Genomic DNA, 22,068 nt, shown 5'->3' on the forward strand with positions numbered 1-22,068 from the left:
CAGGGAGATCTTAAAACTGCTCAGATCCATAAGTGGTGCACCTTTAACTTCATGTCTAACTTGACAGACACTTCTGATCTCATACAAAGGTGCTATATAAAAGGTTACAGTCTTATTTATGTAACTGCTTTCTGTTGAAAGGAAAATAGCTACTCAGCTCTCACCTGCTTTAATAAAGTAGCTGTCTGATTAGTGTCCTGGAAACAGATCATATCATGTTTTATAAAAGATATTTCAGGTTGCATAGTATTATGTATTAGTGTGAGATACTATTTAAAATTCACCATTGAAAATGAATAAAATTGGGGCTGGAGCAATGGCTCAGCGGTTAAGAGCATTGGCTGTTCTTCCGGAGAACCTGGGTTCAATTCTCAGAGCCCACATGGTGGCTTACAATTGTCTGTAACTCCAGTCCCAGGCCACCAAATAGCCTCTTCTGAACTCTGTGCAAGTGCACAGACATACATACAGGCAAAAATACCCAAACAAACAATAAAATAAAAAATTAAAATAAATTTTGAAATCAAATGTGGTGGCACACACTTTAATCCTAGCACTTAAGAGGCAGAAGCAGGAAGATCTCTACAACTCTTGGTCTACATAGTGAGTTCAGACCAGGAAAGGCTATATCGTGAGATCCTGGCTCAAAATAAATTAGTAAAAAAAGAAATAAAAGACTATATTTTTAATTCCAGCACCTGGGAAACAGAGGTGCTCAAATCTCTTGAGTTTAAGGCCAACCTGGCCTACATAGTGACTCCCAGGTCAGCTAAGACTACTCTGTAAGAAATTGACTCAAAAAATCACACACACACACACACACACACACAGAGAGAGAGAGAGAGAGAGAGAGAAAGAGAGAGAGAGAGAGACAGAGAGAGACAGAGAGAGACAGAGAGAAAAGTTTCTGTCCTGCCCAGTCCCATAGCTGTTCAATCCCAAAGAAACACACAGAAGCTTCTATTAATTATAAACTGTTTGTCTATTAGCTCAGGCTTATTTTTAACTAGCTCTTACAACTTAAATTAACCCATAATTCTTATCTATATTTAGCCATGTAGCTTGGTACCTTTTTTCAGTAAGGCATACTCATCTTGCTTTCTCTGTATCTGGTTGGTGACTGACTCTCTGCCTTTCCTCTTCCCAGAATTCTCCTAGCCTGGTTGCCCCGCCTATACTCTATACTTCCTGAATGGCTACTAGCCAGTCAGCATTTTATTAAACTAATATGAGTGACAAATCTTTACACTATACAAGAGCATGATCCTACAGTGCATATGTGTATGTGTCTGTATGTATATGTATGTGTATATTTTTTTAAAACAAAAAACCAAACCTGCCTGTCCACAAAGTTCTAATTTTTTCCTTGAGAACTACAGAGATTGGCTCAAGGGTTAACAGCACTCACTGTTCTGGCAGAGAACCAGGATTCTGTCCCCAGCACCCACATGGTGGCTTACATTCATCCATAACTCCAGTTTCAGGGATGCCAAATCTTTGGACTTCGGTGGGCACCAGGCACTCATGTGGAATGCATACAAAAATGAAGGCAAAATACTCATGCAAACAAAATGAAATAAATCTTTAAATTTTCTTAAATAAAATAAAAAAAAACAATAAAACTTCTAGGCTGGCAAGAAGGCCCAGCAGGTAAAAGCAATTGCCACCAAACCTGACAACCCGAGTCTGCTCCACAGTACCTAGGTAAGGAAGAATGGAGTTCCTCCCTCAAGCTGTCCCTGATCATCACATGTGCATCATGGCAAGCATACACTGGTACAATAAATAAGATTAAGTAAAAAATAAAAATAAGTTTTAAAAAATAGGGCTAGCCATATGGCTCAGCAGGTTGACACTTTTGCCATCAGACTTTAATCCCTGGAACCCATATGGTAGAGAAAACAGAATCCTACAAAGTTTCCTCTGACCTTCACATGCACACTGTGGCACACATGTGTGCATGTGCTCACTTGTACACACATACACACAGAAAATAAAAACATAAACTTAAAAAATAATAACTGATAGACAAACTGTTTTAGGCAGGATCTTAAACTGATAGACAATTTGTTTTAGGCAGGATATCAAACTGCATCACCTATTCTAGATCAATGGACAGGAGGCTCTCCCACCTGGCTGCAGAGTCAGTCACTAAGAGTACAGACACCTACAGTTACACTGAGCCATCACACGAGTTCCAGGATCTGACCTCAAAAGAAGCCTGCACATCATGCACTTTTACCAGGTAAGCTATCTTCCTGGCCCTAGAGCCATGCTTATCTAGCACCATGAAGAACAGATCCATATTCAGGATAACATTTTTATTAAATATGCATGCGAAACTCTCAGAACTTTTCTCCTTTCCGCCATCAGGTACTAAAGCTGCCCTGGCAAGACTATCTAGACTAAGATTCGGGTTCCTCTGAAAGCTGCGGCTATAAATAATGAAGAAAAAGATGTCCTTGATGTAGGAAACGAATTAGACACACTATCTACTACAAAGGCAATATGTTACAAAGTACAGTAATAACAGTTAAAGTTATCTATTCCAAAGACGGCAGGAAGTCACCAAAACTTAGACCAATCTTCAATAATATGAATTATTCTCTGTCCCATTTCTCATCCAAGAACCTAAGTTCTCTATCCTCCTCTGACCAACTCTTTAGAACTACACAAAAGGTGAGTCACGAAAGCAAGATGGAATGCTTGCCAAAAGGAAACCATGAGCCTCGAAGCAGATTTTAGAGGCAGTTTCTCTACCATGGCAGTTGCCGCAGTAACATGGAGGGGAGCGAACAGAACTTCTATTATGTATTTATTTATTTATTTCTAACCAAAACTAAACCTTTATTTTGTGTCTGTCATAAACCTACCCTATTTCTCTACTCCAGACAATCATGACAATAAAGCAGAGCTTTGGCATCTAATGATAGTACTCCAGGTGTACACGTAACACCTAAATCAAACATCCTCTTCTTAATAAAGAGCAAACATGCAAACAAGTACTGTAAACAAAATTAGAAGAAAAACAGCAAATACCTTGAGCAAGGACTTCCTACCAAACTTAGCAAAATGTTCTTTACTCCTAAGCATCACTGGTATCTTCGTCTACAGAGAATTCCTACGAAACTGAGTCCTTCAAGAGACAGATGGAAGTGTCATCCTGTGTCTCATTTGCCAACCAAGAAAAGTTGATCGAGTCTGTGTCATATAGAAAAACAGAAGGTTTTTTCTCTATTAAAACCTGAGTCACAGACAAATACAATTTCACAACCGGGTGTGGCAGCTCACACCTAAATACCAGTACTGTACTCTCAAAGCTGAAGAGGACTACACGGAGTTCCATGGCAGCCTAGGATATATAAGAGAGCTCCAGGCAAGCTACAAGGCTTGCCTCGAAATAATTAAATTAAATTAAATAGGCAATTTCCCAGAACAAAGCAATGTAAGAGCAGGAAAAAAAGCACTGCCCACAAAAGATCACACTGCTAATGTGACAGGAACACAACACAACTGAGAACAGTGCCTCCTTTCACTACACAACCTGGCCAAGTAAAAGCCATCTCACTGTGAAAACAGAATCACTGTAGTGAGGAAACTAACAGAGGTGATCCCTCCCTAGATTATCATGTATTAGCATATATTCTAATTCTCCAGAGCCTACTCCAATCACAGTCTATCCTCCAAAAAAAAAAAAATCACAGGAATAAATTAAGACAATTCTCACTTACAAGCCTACATAAAAGAGAAGTTGAGTTGAAAGCAAATTATCCACATATTCCTAGCCATTCCGCCCAATGTCTTTTTTTCTCCAACCTATATAATTCTATTCTTACATCAATCTCAAAAAGCAAGCTGGGCCAAAAGCAAGGAAAGCTATCTTCACCTGTATTTTTCTCCTTTGTCCCTTAACACTTCAGTACTGCTAAAATGAACCTTAAAAACTGGTTTTTCAACTTCTAGCACAGAAATTAAGCATGAACTAATTAAACGTTCATAAAACACTTTGAAGATGTGAACAAGCGTGCTAACGTTAATTATTGGCTGCCATCCACAACGGTCACTGCATGTGAAAAAAATAAACTACTGGCAAGCTCTTGCTACTTTCCAGGCACAAACATGAAAGCCTAGCATGTTTCTAAGGATTCCAGGAAAACTTTAAGAGCAGACCACAATGATTTCCTAGACCAAGAACAAGTTGGAATTTTAAGCTCTTTGGATATAATTATATCAGGGTGAAAAATATGTGGCTTTCAGCATAAACAATAAAGCTAGAATATATCATAAGTCCTAGAAGAAAGTCACAGTTTATTTACTTGGAAGAATAAAACTAAATCTATAGCTCTATAAAGAACTAAGAATGGTAAATGAACATATAAACCACACACAAGTTCTCCCCCTTACTGACCTGTTTAGAAAACACTGGGAAATGTCCATGAATGGTCTCTCCAGACTGACCTAAGCACATATGCAGAACCATTTTGAAAGGAAAACCCAGACCAAAGCTTTGGTCATTCCTATCCACTGACCTTTAATCCTCAAAAAGAGAAAGTACCTGAGCCAGGCCTCTCTAAAGCTTCATGTGACCAAATAAACATTTACACTCATGTGACCACATAAACATTTACACTCCTGTGATCAAATAAACATTTACTCTCTATTTCTCAACTCTTGTTGCCACAGCGTTTTCCTAAGTAACTCAACAATGACTCTTGCAGAGGAGAGTTCCTTTGTGTTCAGAATCTAGCTGTTCTGTTGAAGGAGTCTAAGGGGAAAGTTTAAACATCTCCTTCTGCTTGTCAAAAATAACAAATTACTTCCATTCAATGCCACAGTGCACTTCAGCAAAGCACCTATGTCAGACAAGACAAAACTCCATGGCCAGACAAGGAGACATGCTTCTACAGAGGCAGCGCTCAAATCATCCTTAGTTTTCTAAGGGACCCACGGATACAGAAAATCTACAAAAGTCTCTCAAACGTTCGCCACCTTTAGCACAGCCATCAGCTGGAAAAAAGAAGACGTGTAAAACCAATGCTAAAGCTGATATGTTTCAGATTCTAACAACCTAAAGGCTCATCTCAGGTTTCCTTAATTTCACAATATAAAGCAGTATATGTTTTAAGCCCCACATTCTTTTCTTCTTAAAATTAAAAATGCTCTCAACTGTGGGATCTTGTAAAATAAAAAAAAAAAAAATAAGTTACATATTTTCTTATTCCAAGAGGGAAGAACCAGGGAACACTTAGAACCATGCTTAAGCAAAACCAAATTGCAACAGTGAAAAACGGCCCAGCATCTAACACCTGGGACCCTGATGTGGGCTCCAGAGGCTCAGGCAAGCTTACTTCTCTGGCTCTGCCATCTGGAGGGTTTAGGGGTTTTTGTTTTGTTTTGTTTCGTTTTGTTTTAGTTTTAGGGTTTTGTTTGGTTGGTTGGTTTTTGTTTTGTTCTGTTTTCTTTTTTTGTTTTTGGTTTCTTCAAGACAAGGATTCTGTGTATAACAGCCTGGCTGTCCTGGAACTCACTTTGTAGACCAGGCTGACCTCAAACTCACAGAGAAATCTGCCTGCCTCTGCTTCCCAAGTGCTGGGCCCAAAGGCGTGTGCCACCACCTCTCAGCTGGCTCTGTCATCTGAAACATACTTTGTCTCAGAAGCTCAGGCCAGTTACACATCTATCACTGTCCCTGGGGGTATTCACTTGAATCGAGGCTGCATCTTCACCAACTTGCCTCTCCTGCCCTCTTCAGGGACTCTGATTCTGCTACATGATGCCAAGCCTCAGCTTCTCACCCTGGGCCTTTCAATACAGCAGCTTACATGCTGCTAAAACCAGTCCTACTTGGGAAACTCTTGCATAAGAGCAACCTTGGCCACTCTGGACCACTGCTTCTGCATGCTGACCCTGAAGAAATATTTCAAAGATGGTTTCACCTCTTCTAGCTCATGTCAAGTTGACATAGATAGATAGATAGATAGATAGATAGATAGATAGATAGATAGACAGACAGACAGACAACTAACCAGCACACCTGGTCTCTCCTCTCTCAAAGTATCTTACTATACCATACTCAGCCTTCTTACTGACACTAGCAACTGAAATCATGGATCCTGAAACCACATATATGGAAACCAGGTGCTATATAAATAAAGATTTACAAAACATGCAGGATTCAACTGCTGAAAAGTACACCACCACCAAAAACCAAAGATGTAGATAACCAGACGTTCATGGCAGTTATCCCAAGTATTTACAGATTCAATCCAATGTCAATCAAAAAAAAATGATAATATCTGCTGACTAGAGTTATAGAGTTAGCTCGATGGCAGAGCCCTTTTCTACCATGTAAAAGGCTCTAGGATGGATCCCAGTGCTTCGAAAGCCAAAACGATAGATCTGGAAACACACAGCTCAGTGATAAGTAGGGTGCTTTCCTATGTATTCAAACGGTTTGATCTTTAGCATACTTTAATAATAATAAAAAATTGAAGCATTACAGCTCAGTTGGTAGAATACAAGAGACCCAGGGCTTAATCCCAAACACCAAATAAACCCAATGCAGTGGCACACACCTGTGCTCCCAGCACTCAAGAAGCAGAGGCAGGAGGATCAGAAGTTTAAAGCCATCCTCAAGTACAGGGTTTCAGGTCAACCTGTTATAGACAAGACCCTAGGAGGTAGGTGGAAGGAAGGTAGGAAAACATAAGTAACATATTGTAAGGTAATATTTTCAAATAACGGTTACACACACACACACACACACAGTCAATTCAATTTTTAGAGTGGACAGTTTTAAACAGATATATCAACAAGAGATAAAAATAATAACATGAAAGGACAGCATCATTAAGCACACAAAATACCAGAGTCTATATAATTCTATTTTTATGATACCCCCAACACACTTTGGCTTGAGACAGGACTCATATAATCCAGGCTAGCCTTCAACTCTTATGTAGAAAAATATGACCGCAAACGTGTGACCTTCTTGCCTCCACCCCCTACTCCACCCCAAATGCAGGGATTATAGTCATTCACCACCATATTCAGGGCTATCTGTCACTAGGGATTGAACCTAGGTTTCGGTACATGCTAGACATACACCGACTGACCTACATTCCTAAAAAGGGTCAAGAACAAAGGCAAACAACAAAGAAACAAAACCCACATAGAGTCAGAAAACAGATTAATGGTTTCTAAGATTTAGGAGTAAAATACCAGATGACTACAAAAGGATTCTGACCAATCTGGAAGGGCAAAGGAATTATTCTAATTCAAGCAGTGGTTAGATGAATCTACACACTTGACAAAATCCGTAAGGTATTTTACACTAAAGTCAATGAATTTGAATTGTAAAGGATATATTTCTTAAAGAAAAAAATGGGAGACTAAAGAGACACATTAACAACGTACTGAGGGAAGTTTGATTCTTGCTAGCTCGCATCTGTGTGTGGTGTGTGCATCTATATGCAGGTCCTCATGCTGGTACATGTATGTACCTACGGAGGACAAGACGGAGGCGGGACAGTCGTCTTCCTCTTACGGCTCTCCACCTTAGTCTCAGAGAACAGGGAACTCATGGACTGGCTACACTAGCTAGCTAGGAAGCCTCAGGAATCCTCCTGTCTCCACCTCCCAGCCCTGGGTTTGGAGACACATGGTGTCACGCCTGCTTCTCAAGCTTACCACATTAAGCACTTTACCCACTGAGTCATTACCCAGCCCCAGATATTTTTTCAAATGAATGCTAATAGAACATCAAATATATGTTGAAATATATAGTACTGTTCATATTAGACATGAATAACTGGATTTTGTTAGGTATAATCAAGGCTAAATAATCCACTTATGTAGAAAGAATGTCTTAACCACTCTAAGCTGCAACTATAGCTCCAAAGCAGCCATAAACAAAATAGGTGTGGCTACATCTCACTACAACCTTATTTGCAAAAACAGGCAGCAGACCAGCGAAGACCAGAGTACCCTAGAGGCTGCCTATGGTACAGTAGGCAGGAGATGAGCACTGAAGAGACTGGCCAAGAAGGGGGCAGGCATAACGATCCTGAAAATGCTAGAAATGCTGTTTTGACTCTGCTGAGTTACAGGCAGGTACACGTTAACAAAACTCACTAAACTTTATGTTCTTAAAATGGGTGTGCTTTACTGCATTCTGTAATACTTCAATGAACTTGATTTGTTTTTAAAATGTACTTTAAAGTTTCATATGACAGTATCAATGATATGGAAAAGCCTGACCTCAGTCATAACAATCAACTCTACACAGAGACCTACTGCCTAGCTACTTTAGAAACTTTTTCTTAACCTAAAAATAGATTAACAATTTCATTCTCAGGACTGTTTCTTGGTCCCCACCACCCCAGAGGTGGAGGATGGGTTGAGAACTAAATAACAAATGTAGGTAAAATAAAGTACATCTAGCTCAGAAGAAAGCTGAGCAAGCTAATTTTAAATTTTAAGTACGAAAATGATAGTAAAGACCAACACTGTTTGTTCACTGTTTCCAGTGAACCTGACATCAAGACCCAGCATCCAAAGTCAGCTGCTGCGTCCACGGCGATTTAAACCTAACAAGCATTCTGAACCAAAAGTTAGTTTAAAAAATATTCCCTGATAAATATTCCGTGAAGGAAAATGTGAGAAGAACCAAATAGAAGATGCAAACGAGCCAGCTTTCCCAAGCATGAGGAAGGGTAGATGTCTTCTAATAGTTTAGCTGCTTTCCAGGGGGAAATAACAGCAAAGCTAGTGGCAAGTTTCCCCTTGAGGGGCAGGATTTACATTCTGTCTATACCAGGAGCTGACTGATGAAGCTGCACCACCACACAGTATGGTGCTTTCTGGCCTGTTTCTCACAACGGCAGCATTTAGCTGACAGGATGACAGTGGGGGTGGGGATGGATAAGGGGGAGAAATAAGCAAAGATACTAGGTCTGAGAAAGATAACGTGACTGGCTCAAGAACAGACAGCGGAAAAACGGCAATGTGTGGATGTGGCTCCACGCCAGGTGCTTTCACTGGAGACCACAAAGAGAACCACCTTGGGGTTCTGCAAAACTCATTTTAACTTCTAGGTAAGGCTTTCCCCTATGTTGACACCACAAGTTAAAAAGACCAATTGATTGCAGTGTGCCATGCTCACTAATTCCTAACCTTTCAAGAATAATTCACTATTTGGGTGGCAGGAACTAATTCTATGATCAAGAGCAGGCTTACGATCAGAAATTAAAAGAGCAAACACCTCATGCCTCTCCCTTTTTCTCCACGTATCATACAAACGTCCCAAGACACAGCTCTGAAGAGGTAAAACAAAGCACCCCATGGCCCAACACAGAGTTCAATCACAGGGCTTCAGTACTCATCTGCCAGTCCAACCTCCCAGTGAAGACTGATAAAAATAATGTCTGATCCACTTACAATGACCCGATCAACACAAAGATGGACTGGAAACTACATGCTTGAGGACATGTGCATGAAATAAACTTCTTCCCACTAACAGCTTCCTGCTCTCTCCCCAGCATAGTAAGCTAGGCAGAACACAAAACACAATGACAATCCCTTCCAAATGGATGTTCGTCCTTGCCAGTAATAACTATAGTTCGAGACTTTTCAAGTGTACTTAAAAGTTAACTTTTAAGAGAAACAAGCATTGAAGTCGAAGCTTGCCCAGGTGGCTTGGTCAGGGACATTTATACCCACAATCTTTAGGTTTGATCAGGTGAACAGTTCTAAAACATTTCTACTCCATTTGGCATTTTAAACATTCTAAACTAAGTTGGTACAACTGAATTTAACCACTTCTTCCTTCCATAAATAGTGGCATTTGGGAAGGCAGGTGAGCAGTGTGCCTAAGTCTCTCAACTATGTATCCTGCTAACACCCAGGGTAGTTCTATCTTGAGCAAACCTGAGAAATGTCATAAAGCCATACACATGGTTTTCAAGGCCAAGGTAAAAAGGAAAAGTTAAACTGACTGTAACTTAGATGCCCGTGGTGCTTTGAATAAGAATGGTCCCCATAGGCCTATAGATTTCAATGTTTGGTCACCAGGGAGTGGCACTATTTGAAAGGTTGGGAGGTGTGGCCTTGCTGGAGAAGAACCTCAATGGGGTGGGCTTTAAGGTTTCAGAAGTAAAAGCCAGATACTGGGTCTCTCTTTGCCCATTGCCTATGGATCAGATGTAGAACTTGCAGCTCCTTCTTCAGCACCATGTCTACCTGCATGCTGCCATGCTTCCCACCATGATGACAATGGTCTTAACCTTTGAAAGTGTAAGAAAGCCCCAATCAAATGCTTCCCTTTGTAAGAGTAGTTGTGCCCATGGCGTCTCTTCACAGCAGTAGAACACTAAGACAGACACACACTACTGACAGTACCAAAAACAACCCACCTCTTGTCATTTCCCAAACTACACAGCTGTGCAGAATTCGTCCCTACCAAGCCACATGGAGTCCCACTCAGAAGAAGGCTAACAGGTGAGGAAACACTATAGCTTCTACCATCCTTCTGCTCAAACGACTTCTTTCATAAAGTTTATATCCATCTGTGAGCTTAGCATGGGGGTTAAGTGCTACACTGTAAATGAAGAGGCCAGAGGGCAACTTTCAGGGGATGGTTCTCTCCTTCTACTACGTGGGGTTCTGGGAGCTGAACTCTGGTCAACAGGATTGGTAGCAAGTGTCTTTACCAACTGAGCCATCATCATCTGTCCAGAAATAACATTTTAAAAAGCATATAAAAATGTACCAAAATTATCATTTTAGCCACCAGGAAACAGCCACCTACACGAGATTGGACAGTGTACTAAGTCCCTTATACTGTTTCATGTGTCCTAAGAACATGCAATGTTACTACTCCTTACAAGGAAAAAAAAAAAAACATGCTCAGAGCTTAAGTGAGATGCTTGGGGCTTCAAAAACAGATAAAGAAAAAGTAAGGATCTGAACTCAAATTGACATAACTCCAAAAATTGAATTTCTTCTAAATTGTGCTCCCTCCCAATTTCACAATAAAGGAACGGAAAGAGTTATGGATGAATTTGTTCAGGAGTTTAATAGTCTCAACAAAGGGGAGTATGAGGGATGATTTCTAAACTGTTATTTTTTTTTTTGGAAGTCCACAGTGTACCATCCAAACTCCAGTTATCTTCAGAACAAATCAACAAATTAAAGAGTTTTTAAAGCTGGGAAAAGTGATACAAACCCATTATCTAGTCCTAAAGAAACTGAGGCAGGGAAGCCTTGAGTTCAAAGCCAGCCTACACTACAAGGCAAACCCTAACTCAAAGGGGATGGGGTTCTAGGCATTTAATTCCAGCACTTAGAAGGCAGGTGGAGCTCTGTGAGTTCAAGACCAGCATGGGCTACATAATGAGACCCTGTTTCAAAGGGAGACTTAGCAAATTCTCCTAAACTAAATTTCACTACAGCTGTGCAAACTAATCATTTTGTACAAGGCCCAAGAAATAATGAGTCTCTTCCGTGTACACTTTCAGTAGCAGGTAAAAATCTCTTCATCCAAATCAAATGAAAGCTGAATACTGACCATGTGTAGAGACTTTTCTAGCAAAGACAGTACATAGCAAAACACCCCCCATCATGGTCCTTAAGGAGGAAAAAGACCAGGAAAGACCATTTGTATTATATACAGTCTCCATTTAGTGAAGTAAATGAAATTCTAAGAAAGACTAAAACACAATCAAGTATTGTCACGTTATCACAGTCCAGGGAAGGAAAGCAACTGGTGTCCTTGTCATCCGACTTTGTAGGCAATTATGTTTATATTATGTAACTCCCTAATAACTACCAACTTCTGTCAATCTCCTTTCCCTCACCACACCCACCTAGGGAAGGAAAATTAAGCACAAAGATTTCAAGCCCTGGATGCCTGTGACTTAAGACTGTTTTCCCTTGGTTTCATTAGGTAAACAAAGCTGGATTTCGAAAAGAAAAGCCGAATAAGCTAGAAAACCCAAGCCACGTTTCTCCACGTTATTCGCATAGGAAGCAAAGCAAAATATCATTTGCTGTGTTTTTCAAAGAAAACTTTAACGGATGCCAAAGAGACACAACTGAAATAAACATGAAACGACATCGTCACTGTGTTTTAATACGAATGCTTGGACACTTAGGATAGTTCCACTTGGGAACGAAAACAGAATCATCATCATCATAGTGTTTAAGTCCAATCAACGAAATGCAGAGGAAGGAATTCACCTCAAACTTAAGAAGGCGAATGCTTAATGCAGTTTGTAAATCCCCAAGAAATGAAGGTGTACGAAAGTGACACCGATTTATCTGAGTCATCTCAACTGATGGGAACTCCTTTACAGACAATGAATGACCTTTCAAGAACTGGAGAATTCACCTGACCTGGCAATCCAAACATTTAAAGAAAAAAAAAATGAACAAGCGACTTCTGGAAATAAATGGGGAGAAGAGGGTGAGGCACATCACTTTGGCAATGAACTCTCAAAATAACTTCATTATGGAGTGCAAACGACCGAACACTAAAATGCTGCTCAATCCAATTTTCACTGTGAATTCCTGAATTCACAGTAGGGTCTAGCAACGTAATGTGACCCAATCTTTCGGCTGTATAATGGGGTGGGGATGGGGGTACACACTTTCTCAACGAGAAGAATACTGAGGATTTTTCTCATCCAGAGTTTTATGCGTCTCGCGAGTCCCAGCTACCAAAGCAGCGACTAGGTCTGAAAGTGTGAGCCGATGCACTATGGCTCGGTGACTGAGAAGCCGAACGCACAGTTCCCGGAGCGTCGTTCGCGCCCCTCGTTCCCCGCCCCGGGATAAAGCGCGGAAAAGCCCCCGAAGGCGGCTCGGGGCGCGGAGTGTTTACCCCGCTCGACTGCCCCGGGGAGCTCGTTCCCGTGGCCACAGACCGTCAGGGCGGCGCGCCCCATCGAGCAGCCATCCCTCAGAGGAAAAGCCCCAGCAGGAGTCACTGAAGCGGGCAGCCGGATCCGAGGAGGCTGGAATCGGCGACCGCGCCACCCACCCCCCGAGCCGCGGATGCTCCGCAGGACAACGGGTCCGCCACCCGCGTCGCGCCCGCGCGCCCCCGAGTCCCGCAGCTCGCTCGCGCGCGCGGCCGAGAGCAACCGAGGGGGAGGGGCGACCGCGCGCGCGCCCCCTCCTCAGACGCCCAAACTTCCCTCAACTCCCTCAACTAAGTTGCGCTCTCACCGTGCGGCTCCCCGGGCTCCCCCGCGGGCCGAGCCGGAGCAGCTCCGCGCCTTGGCGGCGGCGAAGGACAATAGGCGGCCGCTCCCTCGGCGGCGGCTGGGGCGAGGAGCAAGCACCGCGGTGTCGACCGAGTCCAAACACTTAGCAGCGGCTCCTCTGGCTCCGCGACCGCCCTGCACACAGTCCGGCCCACCCGCGCATGCGCTGCCTGCGGACCGGGAGTAGGCGGGGCAATCGGCCAAGCTTCGGAATTGCGGTTGGACAACTCGGTTGCCCGTCAGGATGTGTGAGTCCAATAGGAAGGCTTCCTAGCTGTTGGCTCCGGTTGCTAAGGAACGATGAGGCTGTACGCTACGGCTGCCAGGCGGCAAAGTGATCAAAGTCGGGTGGCTGGCAACAGCTGCTGGGGAAATGCCCACCCACCTTCTCCTATCCGCCCCATCTCCGGAAGCCGCCCTTCCTCCGTGCGCCTGGTGCTTACCTAAGTTGGAACACTCACCACCCACTGACAGAATCTACTCTTGTGTTTCAATTCCAACCAAGAAATGGGGTTTTCTTAGTGTCCAAGGTGGAGTAACGCTAGGTACTTAACAAGTTCGTTGAATGGGGTGAATGGCCGGTTGACGGGATGAAGATTATCACAGTGTATCTTGTGACTGAGCTACTCGATCACCACAAAACCACTGGCTTTGAGTTGCTAAGGACTTCAAGAAATCATCTAGTGGCTTCGGAGAAACAAAATATGGGCATGTGCCCAATGATGACCCAAGAGATTAAATTAATTGGTACAAGAAGAAACTTCTCTCTCTAATAGTTACATATTGTAATATGTTATTAGGGGAAAACGCGCCTATCATGCCCAACTGTTTTGACAGATGTTATTTCTTTGGTCAATAGAAAGTTGAAGACGGCCTGGGGATATAAATATTAAGCTAGAAATGTGAGGTTTTCTGTGCAGCTCAAATTGATTTATATTGATTGAAGTAAGAAGGGTGGTTATCTAGGGGGAGAAAGGTATTGACTGAGGAGGAACAGGACAGAAATCCTGCAGTACTGGTTCTGTATTTTGAGCTAAGTTATACAAACTTATAAATATGAAAATGTCATGTAGCTATACCCCTAAGATGCATGGCCCTTTGGAGGGTGGGGCATATGAGGAAGGAGATATTGACAGTTGATTGCTGCTAGGGAAGGGAGAGTCACTTTCCTTTAAGGCTCGGAACCCCTTTGGTCAGCCATGCCTCGGTGCGTAGCCTCACACCCGTGCGTATAGGGGCAACACAAATTGAACACGGCGAATTATAATGTTTTAAAGAAAACAAAAGAATAAGTTGAGAAGAATGGTGAATATGTTCAAAATATACTGTATGAATGTATGAAATTTTCAGAGAATTATATGAAAAGATTAATCTCATTACTAAAGTCATTTTTTTAATTGCTAGTACAAGACACAGACCTGAAAAAAATGAAAATCACTGCCATTGGGAAATTTTAGTTCAGGCAAGCCCACCACCAGCACCCACCTACCTAACAGAGGATATTATGGGTACTCAATGGCTGTACCAGACATTTCTCTTGCTACATGGTGCTTTCATTCTTTCAAAATGCTTTTTAAATTGAAAAACTTCATACAATATATTTTGATCTTGTTTTCCTCTCCCCCAATTTGTCCTATATCCTCCCCACCTCACCACACACCCAACTTTATTGTTGTAAAAAAAAAATTAATTCAGAGACTTTTCCCACATAACTTTATGTTCTTTTTTCTCTTTCTTTCAAAAACAAAAACAAAACTTAAGAAACACAAAAATGGAAATCAAACCATCAAAACACAGATAAGAGTTCCCCTCCCCCAGAAAAAGTCAAAACAAAGCGAAATGGGAGCCCATGACCACTTCCCCCTCTCAGTGCTTGGACTTCATCCAGCTCAAACCTGTGCAAATTTTGTGTGTGCTGCCATAGTCTGCATGATTTCATACGTACCTCAGTCTATTGTTCCTGGGAGTCATTGTTTCCTCGGAGTCATCCCTCACCTCCGACTCTTAATGCTTCTGCCTCCTCTTCCTCATACCTCCCTGAGCCTTGTGGGGAGGGGTTTGATCCAAACCATTTAGGACGGAATGCCCCAATGTCTGTCACCTTCTCCACATTGTGCACTTGTGGATCTCTTTGTTAACTCCTAGCTACTACAAGAAGAAGCTTCTCTGATGTGGATTGGATCGGGGTACTGATCTGTAGGTATGGCTAGATGTTATTAGGAGTCATTTTATTGCTATGTTCCTTTATTAGAATAATAACAGTACGTTTACCCTAGGTCCATGACATACCAGTTAGAAATTCTTAGCCACGTTGGCAGTGTAGGTATGAGTTCCATCTCATGGAACCACAAAGTGGTTCGTTACTCCCATAACATTTGTGCCACTATTGAACTAGTATGTCATGCAGGCAGGTCACTGTTCACAGGTTTGTAGCTCAGAAATATTGATGATTACCTTTTTCTTATGGTATTATGCATACCTTCTAGTACCATGATGGCTAATCAATAAAGGTGAAGCTTCTAATTAGGCACTAGCTTCACTCTTTCGTGTTTGATGATAGAAGTAAATGTTACCTTCATCAATAGATTCTTGCTATCAGGTTATGGAAAATAATCAGTAGCATTGGAAATAGTCTGTGAAGTTTGGGGATTTCCACGGGGCCTCTTTGACCAACAGTTCAACAAGATATCACCATTCCTGGCACTGGAGGTTTTACTTGGTGGCATAAGATGTCTCGTTGCCCCTCTATTATTTGGTAACTCCATTTAGATTCTTTACAAACATGTACGTGTTTTAGGAAGCTTCTACAGTAGTAGGTTTCCACATTGGTCTCCAAAAGTCATTTGGTATTAGTTGTCCCTCACTATAGTCCTCCTTTACCCTTTTCTCTCTTCCCCTCCCAATTTAATCCTCCTAGCTTCCCCTTTGTCTCTTCATAACAATATATTCTATCTCTCCTTCTTTGGGAGAGCCTCCCCTTTCCCCAGCCTCTTACTTAGTATCTAACCTCTGGGGTTATTTGGATTATAGCATACATATTGAAAGCTTAAAAGCTAACATCTGTATATGAGAGAAAACATACAGTATTTATCTTTTGCGATCTCTCTTGAAATGACTTTTTCTAGCTCTATCCATTTACCTGAGAATTTTATGATTTTTAAGAGCTGAATAATATTCCAGTGTGTAAATGGATCACATTTTCATCATCCTTTCATCGGCTGTTGGACATCTAAGGTGTTTCCACTTTCTAGCTATTAAGACTAGAACAGCAATGAACATGAATGAGCAAGTATTTCTGTATTTTGGGCATATACATATGGTTTAGCTTGATCTTGAGGTAGATAACTTCCAAGGAAACCACCACACTGATTTCCAGAGTGGCTAGACAAGTTTGCACTTGCACCAGCAATAAATAAGTGTTACTCTTTCCCTGTGTCATTGACAGCATGAGCTTTATTTTATTGATCTTGGCTGTTCTGACTGGTATAAGACGAAATCTCAAAGTACATTTAATTTGCATTTCCCTGATGACTAAGGATGTTGAACAAGTCTTTAAAGGCATATCAGCCATTTGTGTTTCATTTTTTGAAGGCTCTCTGCTTAGTTCTGTACCCCACTTTTGAACTGGCTTATGTGTTTTCTTGATATTCAGTTTTTTTATTTATATATTCTAGATATTAGCTCTCCATCAGATGTATAATTGGTAAATTAGATGTCTAATCTAATTTAGATTGTCTAAATTAGATTATCTAATCTAAAGATCTTTTGCCATTCTATAGGCTGCTGCTTTGCCCAAATGATAGTGTCCTTTACCATATAGAAGTTTCTCAACTTTGTGAGGTCACATTTATTATTAATTGGCCTTAATGCCTGTGCTATCAGTGTTCTGTTCAGAAAGTCTTCCTCTGTGCCCATGAGTTCAAGGCTATCTCTCCATTTTCTCTTCTTTCAGAGTCAGGATATCATATCTTATATTGAGGTTCTTGATCCATTTGGAATTTTCTGCAGAGTGATAGATAGGGATCTATTTTCATTCTTCTGTAAGCAGTCATCCAGTTTGACTGGCACCGTCTGTTGAAGATGCTATCTTACTCCAGTGTACACTATATATTCAACACAACATCCATCAAAATTCTAATACAGTTCTTCACAGAAATTGAAAATAAGAATCTTCAACTTTGTATGGAAACACAAAAACTCAGAATATCAAAAACAAACTTGAATTTATTCTTTTTATTAAGAATTGCTATAGTAGAGTAGCCCTTTTCACAATGTTAATCCTACTGATCCATGAGCATGAGAGATTGTTCCATCTTCTGATGTCCTCTTCAATTTCATTCTTCAATGCCTTAGAGTTTTTATTATACAAGTCTTTCACTTTCTTGGTGAGAGCTATCCTAGGATCTCTATTTGTCTTTTAGTCACTTTGACTAATGCTTTTGTCAATTGTATTGATTTTCTTCAAACTCCAAGAACCAATTCTTTGTTTCATTGATTCTTTGTATTTTGTTTTGTTTCTAGCTCAGTGACTTAAGCCCTGAATTTTTTCTTATATTCTTTTGGAGTATTAATTCTTCTTGTTATAGAAATTCCAGGTGTGCTGCAAGTTACAAATATGAGAAAAGTAGGCACTTAGTGCTGTGAACTTGCCTCTTAGAACTGTCTTCCTTGTGTCTCATAGGTTTGGTTATGTTGTATCTTTGTTTTCATTCAAGTCACAAAATGTTTTCATTTCCAGCTGATTTCTGTCTTGACCCATTTTTCATTCTGCAGTGAGTTGTTTAGTTTCCTTGACTTTGTATCATTTCTGCTGTCATTGATATCCAATCCAATTCATGGTGATCAAATAGAATACAGGGTGTTATTAAATTTTTTTTGTACTTGTTATTAAAAAATTTTTTTGGAGAAAGCTCCATGGGCTTCTGAGAAGAAAATATATTCTTCAGTGTTTGGGTGCAATGTTCTGTGGACATCTGCTAGGTCCATTTGATTTATGATATTACTTAACTCCAGCATTCCTCTGTGTAGTTTTGTCTGGATGACCTGTTTATTGGCAAGAGTAAGGTATTGAATTCATCCACTATCCTTGTGTGAGGGTCAATATGTGATTTTAGCTGTAGTAATGTTTCTTTTATGAGTTTGGGTGCCCTTATATTTGGTACATAAATAATTAGAGTTACAATATTCTCTTGAGGGAGCTTACTTTAATGAATCTACACTGTTCTTCCCTATCTATTCTGTTTAGTTTTTGTTTGAAGACTATGTTATAAGATATTAAAATGGCTACAACTACTTGCTTCTTAGATTCATTTGCTTAGAAAATCTTTTTTCCATCCTTTATGTTGAAGTGTTGTTTATCTTTAATAGTGAGGTATATTTCTTGGATGCAGCAAAAAGATGGATCCTGTTATTTTAAAATTGTGTGTGTGTGTGTGTGTGTGTGTGTGTGTGTGTGTGTGTGTCCCATGGAGTCTGGAATAAGGCATTGGATCCTCTGGAGCTGGACTTATAGACAATTGTGAACTGCCACTTGGGTGCTAGGATGTAACAGGAAGCTGCTTGTTTGTTTCCCAGCCACCCAGACTCCCAAAATAATCACACAGAAAACTATATTATTTAAATCACTGCTTGGCCAGTTACTTAAGTGCACTGCTAGCTAGCTCTTATATCCTGAACTAACCCATTAATCTGTGTATTGCCACGTGACTGTGGCTTACCAGGTAAAGTTTTGTCCCCAGCATCTGTCTCCTGTGGGGCTACATGGCTTCTCCTTGACTCCGCCTCCTTTCCTCCCAGCATTCAGTTTAGTTTTCCCTGCCCAGCTCTGTTCTGTCCTGCTATAGGCTCAAAGAAGTTTCTTTATTCACTAATCAATAAAAGCAACACATATACAGAAGGACTTTCCACATCGCGAGGATTTGAAATTGGAGCCTCTGCAAAAGCAGCCAGTATTCTTAACCCCTATGCCACTTCTCCAGTCTGTATCATGTTTTTTAATCCAATCTGTTAGTCTGTGTCTTTTTGTTGGGGAATTAAAACAATTAATGTGGAATGTTATCAATGATCTATTCTTATTGATTCCCGCTATTTTGTTTTTATGGTGTGGTTTTCCAACCCTCTTTTGACTTACTATTCTTGGATTATTTATTTCTTGTCTCTTCTTGGGTGTGGTTAATTTCATCAGACTGAAACTTTTTTTCTAGTGCCTTCTGTAGAGCTGAATTGACAGAAACTGTTTTAGTTTTTTGGGATTTCTTTTTTTGTTTTTTGGTTGTTTTTTTTGTCATAGAATGTTTTTTCCCCATCTATTTTAATTGACGGTTTTGTGTTGGCTAAAGTAATCTGGGTGGGCATCTCTGTTCTCTTAGATTTTGCAGAAAATATGTCCAGGCCTTTCTGGATTTCAGGGTTTCCACTGAAAAAATTGGTGTTATTCTAATGTGCCTGCCTCTATATGTGATTCATAACCCAGTTCTCTGACTTCATTTGGGTCACTTCGAGTACACAAGCTTCCTGAAGACAAATTGTTTCTCTACTGAAGCTGACCGTAAACAGCTTTCAGCCTGGCACCACCCTGATGGAATTCCCTGTTCAGAAAGCTTGCCAGGAGGATCTCAGAGCACACTAACTTGAACATGGCTCATTTTTTTTGCTTGTTATTGGTTTTGTTTTATTTTTTGAAGACAGATTTCTTGTAGCCCAGGCAGGCCTCAAAGTTGCTGCCTGGAGACAGCTTCCTTTACCCCTCCAGTCCTTTACCTATAACAGTACCAGGCACACAATAAGGACTCAATAAAAGTTGTGCGTGAGTGACTACACAATGCTACTATGGGAGCACCTTCCAGCTAAATGACCCTGAAACTAAAGGCTTGGTCTTCAGAGTGCACCACATAGCTCTCCGGTGGGGCCTCACTTTCAAAGAAAGTAGTTTCAGGTTTAATCATCCTGACTTTCTCTGAATAAGTTTTAAGCTAGGAAAGATGTCAGGGTCTTATCAAGCAGTGGGTAGATTTTGTATCTCTCCAGTTGACTTGTAGCTTTCAATTTTATTTACAAGGCTGTTATACCTAAAAACCTAACAAAAATAAACCCTTTTTTACAGTCCCTGGCAATACCAAAGCAAAGGATAAAGAAAAAAAAGTCAACAAAGAAGAACAAAAGCTTCTCTGAGGCCCTGCAGTTCCTGAAATGTCTACTCCTATAAATGATACTGGAACAAGCTTGTCCCAGGGCTCTTGTGCGGCGCTGGGCATTTTCTTGCTTTTGTGGTAGAAACAGATTCTTGATGTTTCTTTTCCTACTTCTCTTTTTGGCCCTTTGTTTAGTGCAAAGCCAACTCTACCACATCCCCAATTCCCTGGTCTTAGCACTGTGCCTACCAGCAAGAGATACACCTTATTCATAGGTTACTGAGATTGGGTCAGGGCTGGACACAGTACCCCAGACAATCTGATCAGGAGTAGGAGAGCTAAGTTTTATACACACACACACACACACACACACACACACACACACTACACACATGTGCACACGCGTGCACACACACACAATCAGGGCCTTTCTTGCTTAGAGTCTTTGCTTTGAAATTAGTCTGAGAACAGGCTTGTCAGAATCTTGTTGCCATGAGGAAGGAACACTTAGAATCTCTAGGAGCTTACCACTGGAGGAAGGTAAAATAAGTGAAGCCAGCAGTGCCTGGGGTGGGAACAAATACAGGGCTTCAGTTGCATAAGCCTATAAAGTCAGAGCAGAGGGTTCTACTGTTTCACATCCACAAGGATTCTTAATTGATTCACCACTATAATGAGCTGGTGATGCCTGGTCAGTTCTGTCACCTGCTGGCAGTTAACTGTTGAAAGTTTGTTGTGGGTCAAGCATGAACTTTGGTCCAGGGGTTACAGGGGAAGGATAAGGGTCTTACCCTCAAGGAACTTACAGTCAAGCAAGGGAAACAAGAGAGCAAACCAGAGACCAAATGTCTAAGTATCTTTTAAAAGGGGAATACAGACCAGGAGGTAGTGGTGTAAGCCTTTAATACCAGCACTTAGGAGGCAGAGGCAGACGGAGCTCTGTGAGTTTGAATCAGTCTGGTCTACAAAGCAAATTTCAGGACCGCCAGAGCTGTTACACAGAGAAACCCTGTCTCAAAAAACAAACAAACAGAAAAGTAAATACCGGGACTGGAGAAAAGCTTCAGTGGTTAAGATCATTTGTTATTCTTCCAGAGAACCTAAGTTTGGTTCCCAACACCCATATAGTGGCTTACAGCCTTCCATAACTCCAGTTCCAGTGGATCCAATGCCTTCTTCTAACCTCTGCAGGTTCCAGATGTGTACATACACATGGTGCGTATACACATATATAGGCCAAAACACACACACACACACCACAACAAAGCAAAACAAAGACTCATGCACAGAAAATGAAATAAATCTAAAAAGAATTTTTAACTAAATTCTGAGAGTAAGAGACACAAAGAATAGTACATCTACTTGGAGGCTCATGATTTAGAGAAGAAGGTATTTGTATTTCTCAGTTTCCCCTTATTGTGGCAGAATAACCGAGGTGATCATCTTAGCAGGAGAAAAGTCGCTAGGCATGGTGGCCCACACCTATAATCTCAGCACTTAGTGGGCAGAGGCAGAAGAACTGCTGAAATTCAAGGCCAGTTTGGACTACATAGTAATACCCTGCTTCAGCAACAGCACCCAAACAAGTCAATAAAAAAGTTTACCGGCTTTGACTTACAGGTTTCCAGGTTTCAGTCCAGGAAGCAAGAGAAGCAAGGGTGGATTTGGGGTCC

General features: G+C 41.1%; 1 protein-coding gene across 1 annotated transcript in view; it reads right to left on the reverse strand.

Moving 5' to 3' along the window:
- Nucleotides 1–13,385, reverse strand: part of Akap13 (A-kinase anchoring protein 13) — a 271,423-nt gene extending 258,038 nt beyond the window's left edge. The window contains exon 1 of the mRNA XM_048434838.3: nucleotides 13,228–13,385. The gene's annotated coding sequence lies outside the window, so the exon portion shown is untranslated. The remainder of the gene's footprint in view (nucleotides 1–13,227) is intronic.
- Between the last annotated feature and the right edge of the window lie 8,683 nt (nucleotides 13,386–22,068).

The sequence above is a fragment of the Myodes glareolus genome, chromosome 24, assembly GCF_982192425.1.
Source record: "Myodes glareolus chromosome 24, mMyoGla1.1, whole genome shotgun sequence".
Lineage (NCBI taxonomy): Eukaryota > Metazoa > Chordata > Mammalia > Rodentia > Cricetidae > Myodes > Myodes glareolus.